At 38.0% G+C, this 12,368-nt stretch overlaps 1 long non-coding RNA gene across 1 annotated transcript; it reads left to right on the top strand.

Moving 5' to 3' along the window:
- The first annotated feature begins 2,123 nt into the window (after nt 1-2,123).
- On the top strand, nt 2,124-10,872 carry LOC129047734 (uncharacterized). Its single transcript, XR_008509497.2, has 3 exons — nt 2,124-2,309; nt 4,916-5,096; nt 9,814-10,872. It is a non-coding gene; the product is annotated as an uncharacterized LOC129047734 (long non-coding RNA).
- Nucleotides 10,873-12,368: the final 1,496 nt, after the last annotated feature.

A 12,368-nucleotide genomic window follows, 5' to 3' on the forward strand; every position in this document is an offset into this window, starting at 1 on the left:
GAAAAAAACAGACTTTTAGAATTGCTTTATAGGGGAAGATGCCAGAATAATTCAACCCGTAAAACCATTATAAAATACTAAGAAATGTCACATCATACCAAGAGTAAGAAAGATCTAATTCACAAAAATGATCCCATTCTGCCACCCTTGAAAGGACTATCTGGTTATCTAAACAAGTTGACTCTAGAAAGACCACAGGCATATTTTCCCTGAATTGTATAAGAAGGTTTTCGATAGTGTACCATACAAGGGGTAACCTATCAAGTGATTATTAAACTTAGAAAGCGAACACAGACCTTGGCCCATTAAGTACAGCCCCGTGGGCTGCATCAGACAGAAGGAGCCAGCCAAGTGCCACTGAGCAATCCATTTGAGGAACAATTTGATTCTCTCATGGATTAACGAGGTAGGGGAAAAAAAGAAAAGAAAGAAAAAGAACAGGCAGTAAAGTCATCCCATTTGCAGATGATGAAATATGGGGAGAGCATGTTAAGGAGAGAAGGCCACATCATTTATCTCAGTGGGAAGAGCTCCATCGTGGCTGCATTTTTCAGTCATGTGGTACTGTGCATTGGGGCTTTCCAATTCCTCCTGACAAATTTGCTTTTTCTTTAATAATACATTGGGTTTGTAGAATGCTTTTCTTCCTAAGAGCATATAGTACTTTTGATGGGTTTTATTTCATTTATCCTCTTCAAAATCTGTGAGTTTTCAAAGGCCAGGTAAACTTATCTTTTCTTTTCTTTTTTTTTTTTTGAGACACAGCCTCGCTCTGTCGCCCAGGCTGGAGTGGTGCAGTGGTGCAATCTCGGCTCACTGCAAGCTCCGCCTCCCAGGTTCATGCCATTCTCTCGCCTCAGCCTCCCGAGTAGCTGGGACTACAGGCTCCCGCCACCACACCCAGCTAATTTTCTGTATTTTTAGTAGAGACAGGGTTTCACTGTGTTAGCCAGGATGGTCTTGATCTCCTGACCTTGTGATCCTCCTGCCTCGGCCTCCCAGAGTGCTGGGATTACAGGCGTGAGCCACGGCACCCGGCCTAAACTTATCTATTTTACAGGCAAAGAAGAGAGTTGTATGAAGGTCAACTGATCCACTCGACCCAGGGTCACAGGGAAGATACTGCACCTAGTTAATGGTGGATCTTTATCAGTGAATATACCAAATAACCATGGAAGGTGTTAGAGACTATATTATTGGGTATTCTGGCAGAGCAATTGTATATGATGCTTCTCTTCCTTTAGGCTTGTCACTCTAGCCTGGGATTTGGCAAACTATGGCACGTGGGATATAGCTTTTTTTAATATGTCCTACAATTTAGAACTGATTTTTACACTTTTAAGTGGTCAAAATAATCCAAGGAAGAGTAATATTTTGTGACATGCGAAAACTATATGAAATTCAAATTTCAGTGTTCCATAAATTAACTGATTGTCTCCAGCTGCTTTTGTGTTACAAAGCAGATCAGAGTAGTTGTGACAGAGACTGTATGGCCCATAAAGCCTAAAGGATTTATTATTTGGTGCTTTATAAAAAAAATTCACAGACCTTTGCTCTAGGTCAATGGGTTTCCAACCTTCCTTCCTTCTTTCTAACTCCTTCCTCCTCCTCCTCCTCCTCATCCTGTTTTTCTTCTTCCTCTCTTTTTTTTCTCTCCCCTCCATTCCTACCTACCTCCTTTCTTTTCCCCTTTCTTTCCTTTCTTCCTTTCTCTTTCTCTCCTCCCTCTCTTCCTTCTTTTAGCAGTTGACCTTTCAATCAAAATAATCTTTAATACAGACCTGGTGCTCCCCTTTAAGACCCTCCTGTCACACACTGCTCCCCAAAGTGAAGCTCGAAGCTTTTTCTAGAGTCCACCCTCACAGTGATGAAGCTAAGCGGTCAGGATTAGAGTTTCCCTTACTCTTAACCCAAACTAAATAGGTGAGTAAGAATGGGTAGCGGCTGGCACGGTCTTCCTACTTAGTGAAGGACAGTTTCTTGGTCAGGTATCTCCTTCTCCATTGGATTCAGTCCATTGTGACATAAGCATGTCTTATGAATCTTTCCACCCCCAGCTTCTGACACTTGATAGGACTTTATAAATATTAACTTAATAAATGTAAATGTTAAAAGAATGAATGACCTACCACCTAAGTCCAATCAACATCTAGGATAAAACATGAAACCTCCATATTTTCTACTTCTTCTCCCATTTCCTATCTATGATTGAAAAGGTGCTTTATCCTTCTGCAGAGCTCCCTGAACTCATAAGAGATTCATTGAAAAGAGTAAACATACAGCATCCATTTCTAAAAGAAAAAATACAGGTAAATACTTTTTCCACCGGTAAAAATGATATATCCAACCTGAAATTAATATTTATAATCATTAGTAAATGAACTCTTATTAATCAGCACTGGTAATTCCACAATGATTGAGAAAAAAATTTAAAACAAGTCAACAATAATTCTGCTCTGGAGGGAAACTGGGGCCAGTTTCAAACCTACCCACTAATGAGTTTTTATTTATGTATTTATGTATGTATGTATGTATTTATTTATTTATTTTGCAGATGTAGTGGCTCATCCAGCAATAACCAACCAAACAAGCCATGTTTCTGATTGTTGAATGTTATCAGGTTCTATATAAAAAACAGAGTTCTTACATCAGTCTCCATAATTCAGGAGAAAGTGTTAGAATGTAAAAACATAAACCACATATAACCTTTGCTCTTGTATCCTCCTGTCTGCTAACGGTCTTTTTTCATATTTAGTATCAACCAAATCCAAAAGGCAAAAATGCAATTGGAGATGAGAGTCGGTCCTCCGCTCAGATTAGACGCATTTCTCATGGATTAGCAGATCTATGAGATAAAAAATGAACAAGAATTGATCCTATCCTTTATGATGATGGCTTTGCTGCTGCAGCAAAGAAGATAAATGGTGACTTCAGACTATGATTAACCCAAAATGAACTGTTTTAGTCGGTGCCCAGGCAAGCAAAGAAACCCTGTTCAGATGAAAGTGTGAGGAGACAATTTACAGAATGGGAAGGAACTATTTATGCAGCTGTATTAAAGGAAGCTCCAAGGGACATCAAGGCAGTCAGAGACTACCAACAAGGAGAAGTTATTAACAGCCCTAGACATGAAGAAGGAAGGGGAGGGAATAGTCTTAGAGGATTCTGATGAGATCTAGAGCCATGGAGAAGAACCACTTCACAGAAGCTGTAGTTGAGGGATCGAGGTATTACCAGAACCACAGCATAAAGCAGGATGAGACTGGTGGAAAAAACAACAAAACAAACAAACAAACAAGCAAACAAAAACAGTCCTCTCTCTTCTCCTGCCAGGCAGAGCTTCCCATTAACTGATTCCAACCAGAAGCCAGAGGTCAAGGGAACCTGGCTAATACAGCTACTAGAGGTCACAGAGAGCATAGAAGTCTTCTCCCTCTCCCTGTCCCTGGCAAGTGTAATGCAGAGAAGACAGAGAATGGATGGAGGACAACCTGATTTAAAATGACCAACACAGGAGCCAAAATAAGAAGCAGTTGTTTAGATTCTGCTATCCCTTATACTCAATCACTCTATACCCTAACTCTTTTCTGCATGCTTTTATAGACTCCAAGTAAAAAAGAACAAAGTCATAAGCAGTTGGATTTGCTAAGCCATTCTCCTGCACTAACGCATTAGTGCAGGAAAATTATTATCCAGCCCTAAAAAACCTACTTGCTTGAAATTTTCAAAATATCTCTTTTTCATTTTCTACCTTCACCTAGGGGGCCCAAGGAAGTATCTTGGGTAGCAGAGTAATAATATTTTAAATTGTCTATAATTTGGCTGGCATTGAGAAATCTTAAATAATTGAATATCCTGTAGCATAGAGGGCTTCCGTCTATTCTGAATTCTTTCTTTAATATGTTACTTTTTAATAGCCAAACCCATAGGATGATGAGTTTACTTCCTGAGTAAGCCTTACAATTCTAGGAGATGAAACACTGTGCAAAGTAAAGTCCACAGCTGGAGCTGCAAACAGAACCCACAGGTTTGGGTCCTAGAGCCTTCACTTTTAGTACTTGGGTGATCTTATGCAAGGCTCTTACCTCTCTGGCTTCAGTGTCATCATTTGTAAAATGATGCAGTTGATTGGCATAAATTCTGGCTTTCCTTTTAGCTCTGACATTCTGTGACTCTATGTTTCTACTTATACTGAGGCAGCTGACAGTGTTGCATTGCAGAGAGAATATATTACAGACTTAATAGTGCCTGGTAAGGGACATAGAAGGAGAGCTCCAATACTGAGAATCAATACCCACTAGCATAGAACAGAAGAGGGAAAGTGCAGAGGGCAGTCAATCAAGGGCTAATGCAAGGCAGACAATGTGGCCAAGACCAGAGATGGAAAGAAAAATGAGGAATGTGGGTGGGAGGGATGGGGGTGATATCAGGATAAGGCTCCTTTTAAGAATAGCTGCTCATGGTAGGAAGAAATAATGTGTAAATCATGGTTTTATAGGTCTTAGTTTTTCTTGCTTGAAATGTTACAGGTTTGTCTGTTACTGTTAGCTATTAACTAGAAGTTGGCATATTGTTCCCTAGTCCATGGAAATATAGTTGCAATAGACAATATGGAAGTAAAACAGGGTTGGGCCATCACATAGCTCACCCATGGCCAAGAATTCCGAAGCACGTAGTGTAAACTTAGTTGTGTGGTTTGTTTGGATCTAGTTTCCCCTGTGTCTCCCTGCAGCAGCTACGGGGATTATTAATAGAAATTCTGTACTAGGGAATGCCTAGTGAATTTAGTAGTAGGGAAACCACCTATGTGTGATGATCAAAAATGTATATGTCAAGATGGTATTGTGCAATATATTAGGAAGGAATTATTACTCTGCTTGGTCAAATAATTTATTCTGTCTCCTTTTGTGACCAGGTACTTTGAAAAATGTTTAATGCAATGATAAAGAGCCTGTCCAAGAGTTTAAAATACAATAAAAACAAGAACGTACATCAATTGTTGATCCCATCTGATGGCAGTCTGTCCTTGAGCATATAGCTAAAAGGATTTTCTCTGTATCAAGTGGCACAACTAAGGTGGACATTCTGGAAACCATGTAAGTGGCTGAATTCCTCACTGTCATGTAGGAAGCAGTGAGGGCCTGGGGGCTGTGGGTTAACAGCTGACTTTGATAACACCTGTGACTACCTTTTTCTAGCCACTGTTCCTTTAATAAACCTCTGCACCAGACAGAAGGTTGCTGTATATTCTCTTTCTTCACTGACATTGCAAATGAAGAACACTACTCATTAAGGAATTTAGTAATTCTTCAAAGAGGGAAGAAAAAGAAGCTGGTATTTTTTGTGACTGAAAGGAAAACCAGAGAGAGAACATTTCCCAGATCACAGAAATCACGACTAGAAAATGCAGAATTTAACCCTGAGTACTTGGTATTCTGCAGACCATCCCCTAGGATCAATGCAGACAACAGTTATCAATGCAGATAACTTCAAGGCTCAACACTGCTGGAGCTTCCTCATGCTTCATCAAGAGCCATTCAAATTCCTTTGAAGATGAATAAGTAAACATTGCTTAATTCCAGCCCTTTTTCCTTAGTGGTTATTTTTCCTGCCTTTAAATTGGCTCACTGAGAAACCAGGTTAAAAACAGTACACCAAACTCATAATTCTCTTTATTATATGATGTATGTGATGTTGTTGATTTAGTTCTAAAATCTTTGCTCAGGGCAGAAAGCAGCTTTTTGGTAATTTCATCTTCCCCATGACTCAGGTTCATTACAGCACTGGCCTTAAACTTGAGCTGGTGTGGATTTGAACTTAGAACTCCGGCTTTTCAATTCACGACCTTAGAAACAGATATTACTAAGAAAAGCCCACTGTAAGGTTTTGTTTTGTTTTGTTGTTTTATTTCAGAGGCTAAGCATCAGGCATTACCTGTCAGATTTTCAAACTAGAGATCCTAAATAATAAAACAATATCTATAACTGAATAAGTTTGGGGGAGTTTTGTTTAAAAAGAAATTTGAATAAATATCTCTTCAGTTGGGAGCATAAGAGAAGTCTTCCAATAGTGACTATCTTGAGGGATCAGCTGTGTAGCTATATTCGAAGTATTTGTAAGCTGATAATGAAAGCCAGCCTTATTCATTTATATTCATATTTTACACATGTTTCTCTGGTGTTTTGCTCTGAATTTATGGAAGATCTTTACATATTTTAGATAATCCTGACACTATCCATATGAGCTACATGGATAAAGATTAAGATGATGGGGAAGAGGCCTCTCTGATTGTAACTGTAGTCTAAATCTAAAGGAAGGCTTGAGAGAGAGAGAGAAAAAAAAAAGATTGACATCTTTCATATATAAATTCTTTCTGGAATTATGCTATGTAAGTTTGTATCGCTTTCTCTACCACCTCCTCCAGCTGCTCACTAAAATATTTGAGTCTGTCGAAATTGTTTTTTTCTTTCCTGGCCCTGTCCAAAGACCTCTTCCTTCCTAAACCTTTTCTTGGTGCTTCTCTCCATAAACCCATGGAACTTCATTTTTACCTTTGTAACAACATCTACTGTATTCTATTTTGTACAATGCTTATTTGTGTCTTGTTTAACCTTGACTACAGGTTGTAAGTTCCTTGGGGGTAGATCACATCTAATTGATCTGTTTCATCCATATAGCACTTAATGTAGGATCTAGTCCAGAGTCAAAGCTAAATATCTATCTGTTAAATGAATCAAAGGAAAGTTTGAACTCCAAATTTGTTTCCCTGTAGGAAAATCTGCAAATAAAATCTTTTCTGAATCTTCCCTTCCCTTACCCAATCAATTCTAAATGTTCAGTCTTCCTTCCTAATGTTTCTTGAATCTATCATTTCTTCTTCTCTGCCATTGCCCCAGCTTAAGTTCTCAGTTTGGTTCCCCTGGGGTAGCTTTCTACCTGGATTCTCTTCAGACTTCACTCTGCCTGTACTCCTTCCTTTTGACTCACTGCTTCAACTCTTCTTCACCTACAGTTTTCTGTGTAAAATAAATAAAAAACAAGCAAATACACCTAAAGTCAATGTCCAGTGTTCTTCATTGCCTGCTAAATTATAAACTCTTCCAACACAGGAAAGCTTATTTTCCTGTACTGGCTGACATAAAAACGCATATGCTTGTCTAACTGGACTTTTTGTTGGTTCTGGAAGGTACCTAATCCTTCTGCTATGTCCCTTTTCTCATGCAATTCTCGAATGGCCACACCTGTAGACTGCTATCTGCAACTATTGTAATCTCACTTGTCTTTCTAGCCTAGTCCAAGGACACAGTCTTTCACTAAGTCTTTATTTTTGTCCCATTCCCTAAATGGCATGATCTCTCCTTTGTTGAGAATTCCTCTGTCTCTCCGTCATTTGAATTCTTTCTAAATCAGGAATCATGTCAGATTCATCTCCGTATAACCTACAGCACCTGTCAGAATGCCTTGCATATGATAGGTTTCAATAAATATTTGATTGAATTAAGTCTCCTAAAATTTATTCATATTTATCCATAGAATAGAAAAGACTATTTGGTATTTCTCTAATTCTCGATATCATGTTGCAATTCCATTTTATTTCTCACTCTCAGAATGTAAATGTCACTTTACAATTCCCCAAAGGAACCTAGCTTCTTTCATTTTTTGTGCCTTTGCTCATATCTACATCTCCTTTCTCTGCCATTTTAATTCTTTCTTTCACTTCTCTTCCACTATTTCCCTTCCTTCAGCCTTGCCCACAACTCTGAACAAACTAGTACATCAATCTAGAACATTTGACATCAGCTCAGATGATTGCAAAAATTTCTTTTAGTTCCATTAAAAGTCAACAGTTTAACAAGTCAACAGTTTAACAAGTTTCACAACTTGAGAATCTGTTTTGAGAAACTTAACACTTGTCTTCTGGTTAAGCTTTCTTATTTTTAACTCTGGTGTTATTTTAAAGCTGTACAGAGGTCTTTGGGGCACTAGGAAAGAAGAGTGCAGTAATTCATTAGCCAGTGAAGCTTCTATCCTGGCGTGAGGGGGTCAGTGTGGTCAAGGGAAGTGTTGAGATAAAGATGCATTTATAGCTACATAGCAAAATTGCAGACTGGGAAAATCCATTGTCTGGATGCTCCAAGGGAGGAATGCTGCCATGTCTCCTTCTTGTTTCCATCAGGTCTTTGGGGAATATTTTATATTTTTGTCATATTGTGTAATAACAATGTTGCCAGTTCCCAAGTTACCATAAGGGATTATATATCAGTGCAATGTCCCAGGAATATGAATTAAGTGAGACCTAATTTTGAAAGAACTGTGTATTGCAAAATTTAATTTTGGCTTACTCTTCAGATCTAAAAGATGACAGAGGAATAAGGAAAGTTTATGCAGGGGACAGATGGAATGAAAAGTTAATGCTTGCTAGGGTCTGAATGTTTTTGTCCGCTCAAAATTCATATGTTGAAATTCTAACCAAGGTGACGGTATGAGGAAGTGGGCATTTTAGGAGATAGTTAGATCATGAAGGATGAGCCCTCATAAATGGGATTAAATGCCCTTATTTAAAAATACTTCAGAGAGCTAGCTTATCCCTTCTACCATGTGAGGACACAGTGAGAAGGTGCCACCTATGAACCAGAAAGCTGGCCCTCAGCAGACACTGAATCTGCTGGCTTCTTGGTCATGGACTTCCCAGCCTCTAGAACTGTGAGAAATAAATTTCTGTTATTTATAAGCCACTCAGTTATAATATTTTGCTACAGCAGGCTGAACAGAGTTGGACATTTCCAATCCCCAAGTAAATTTTTTGAGGCACTTTCCAGATATAATTAGAAATGAATACGAAAATGAGAGAAGCAATGGTGATTTGAACCATATTTCTCCACAGAAAATATGTGGCAGCAGCTAGGGTAAAAAATAAAAATAAAAACAAAACAAAAACCCAAATCCCATTCATGTAAAATAGTTACCATGTGACGAAAATAGATAAGATAAAAATAGAACATATTTTCATTGATGTCAATCATTGTTGTGTATCAGTCATAAATATTACATTACATAATAAAATGTATGTTTATTTTATGTAACTGTTATTAGTTGAATTAATCTGCTCTCAGGAATCCATTCTGAGTCATGTGTAGTTGTATTGGTAAATAAATCTCTTAACAATAATGTAGGTAACAAGAAATATCTCCTTTCTTCATACCTCTGTCCTATTATTAAACCATGGGGATATACAGTTAGTATACATGACAATGACACAGCCAGGGGACAGGAAACTGGATTTTCTTTGATATATAATCATGTTCCCAGTGCTTCAGTTGTTCTGCTAAAGAAACTTTATTTCTTCCACAAAGCATATCATAATATATATTTGTTTCATAAATCCTCTTACCATCCTTACAAAGCAAATAGGAAACACATATTTTTATTTCTTATATTTGAATATATAGGCTAACCTACTAGAGGTGGAGAGCCATTTGCAATGTCAAACAGACCTGGCTTTGAGGCTTCCATTTTTACTGATTAGCCATGTAACATTGGGCAAACTCAAACTTCTTCATTCTGGACGTTTAGTACCTATCTCAGAGGTTATTCTGAGGAATTAATGAGGATATAGATCTAACACACATACACAAACACATACAAACGCACACATACACACATAAGCATCCATTGCACATGCACACTTTGAGGAATAGCTGGCACATTGTAAGTATTCATTAAATGTGGCTGGTAGTTTTATTATAACAAAAGCACCTACTTTTTCTTAGTGTTTTCAATGATGCAATTGTGGTGTTCAATACCTCCTCCTAGATGCCTGCAGTCAAGAACTGGGATCCAACACCTGCTGGCCTGCCATGGATACTGGACCATGATCTATCTTTCGCCTTTCATGAACTCTGCATGTGCTTGTACTGTAGTCAAGATGTTGTCAAGAAAGCTATGAACATCCTTGTTCTTGTCATTATATTTAAACAAAGCATTTGGCTGTCAGGCCATTTTCTTTACATTTTGTTTAGAAGTGAAAAAAACCCAAAATACTTAGCAATGCCTGGCATGTAATGAGCTCTCACAAAACATCAGCATCAACACTCTTGATGGCCTGAGCTTTAAATGGTAAGGCTCACCCTGAGAAAAGGGAGGATGGAGAAATGGGCAGGCTTTATTTTTTTAATATTTTATAACTATTATTCACACAACTATTACACCATTGCCATGTTTTTAGCCTTTTTTCTTGAAATAATTTAAAATTTTCAGAAGAGTTGCAAGAAGAGTACAAAACATATTCCAGTACAGCCTTGACCAATTGGCAACATTTCACCTCTGTCTATCCCTCACATTCTCTCTCTGCTTCTCTTCCTATGTCTTGCTCTCTCCCTCTCCTCTTCTCTTTCTTTACATAGATAATTTTTTTTACACCACACTCCTTTACCCAAAATGCTTTGCCATGATATTTTTCTTGAGTACAAATACATTCTCAGCACAATTATCAAATCCTGGATCAATATAATACTATTTTCTCTACACTGTCCATGTTAAAATTCACCAATTATTTCTAAATATATCTTTATAGTGTTTATCTTCCCTGATCCAGGATCCAAGCTAGGCTGTGTGTCGCATTTAGTTTTCTCCCTCATTTACCCCATCTAGGGTTTGTATCCTTCTTCTGAGAGCTTTGTGATTGCATAGTGCAAAATTCTCTAATGAAAACTTTTTTCCCAGTAAAAAGCAAAATATTTTTGAGATATAATAGATTCTTTATAAGTAATATTAATTTTATTATGCCAAAAATAAATTTAAAAAGAAACAGAGGGACTTTATTCTCACCTTTCTAATGACTTTCACAAACACTACTTAAAAAATCTCTCGGCCGGGCACAGTGGCACACCTGTAATCCCAACACTTTGAGAGGCTGAGGTGAGTGGATCGCTTGAGCCCAGGACTTCAAAACCAGTCTGGGCAACATGGCAAGACCCCGTCTCTATAAAAAAAAAAATACAAAAATTAGCCAGACATAGCGGTGTGAGCGTGGGGAGCTGAGGTGGGAGGATCACTTGAGCCTGGAAGGTAGAGGCTGCAGTGAGCCGAAATCGTGTCACTGCACTCCAGCCTGGGTGACAGAGTGAGACCCTGTCTCAAAAAAACAAAAAAAGCCTTTTATCATGAAAAAGCCACAGGGTTAATCCTATATTGACTTGACCTGTTTTCTGGGATGGTTTGAATATAAATTGAGTCTCTGCTAAGTGACAGTGTGAGATCTGGATTTGGCCCTGAAATGGTTTAGAAAAAGAAAAATCTAAGTAGAACAACATAGTGTGTGATTTCATTTGTATAAAGTGTCTACACACTGCAAATCTATGGAGACAAAAAGCAGATTAGAGTTTGGTGCTGGGGAGTGGAAACTGGTATTGATTGCAATCAGGCATGGGGGATCTTTTTGGAGTGATAAAAATGTTTAAAAACTGGACTGTGGTAAGAGTTGTGTAATTCTGTAAATTTACTAAAAATCATTGGATTGTATGCTTAAAACAGGTAATTTTTTCTATATAAATTATGCTTAAAAAAAAAAAGCCATGGAAAGAAGGAAGGAAAGAGGGAGAGAGGGAGGGAGGAAGGGAGGAAGGAAGGCCCAGAAAATATATCTGGCCAGAGAAGTCTTACCCATAAAGTAATTTAGGCAAATTCAAGTAAAGGCCACAGAAGACATGAGTTTCCTGTGACTGCTTTCTTACCTGTTATCTATTCTGAGCTGCACATATATGAGGGAAAGGGCAAAGCTTAGGAGTTATCTAAACTGTATTGGTACCTAGAAAACCTTTCTTCACTGCCAAATAGAAGAGTGATTTTGTACTATTTGTTTTCCTATATAAAACTCCTACCCTAAATTCATACCAGGAGCACAGGCTCATGAAATCATGATAAAAATGAAAGAAAAGTTGTCCCCACAACTATCTTGAAACCTCCAAAGAAAAAAAGAGCCAATGAAAGTTGCTAAACTTGTCTTCCTGACAGGTGTCTGTTTGTATGAAAATGGTTAGAAGAAACAGATCAGCACCCACATCAGCGTAATGTCTTAATGGTGGTATGCTGCAATAAAGGGAATGATGCATGCTTCACTGCATAAAAACTATAAATGCTGAGAAGTTCTTATAAACCAATGACCTCAAAATTATTTTGGTAAATTTTTTCTTCCAAATAAAATTAGATAAACTCTCCATCCCTTCACTGGGCTCAATACCCATCTTCTGTAAAAAGCATGAAGAAAACTTCAATGGAACAACAAGGCTGTAACACTGGGGGAAATGATTGATTTCACTTAAACACCACCAACAACAAAAAATGTTTAAAAACAGCTTCATGGCTCAACT

This window comes from Pongo abelii, chromosome 13 (assembly GCF_028885655.2).
Source record: "Pongo abelii isolate AG06213 chromosome 13, NHGRI_mPonAbe1-v2.0_pri, whole genome shotgun sequence".
Taxonomy (NCBI): domain Eukaryota; kingdom Metazoa; phylum Chordata; class Mammalia; order Primates; family Hominidae; genus Pongo; species Pongo abelii.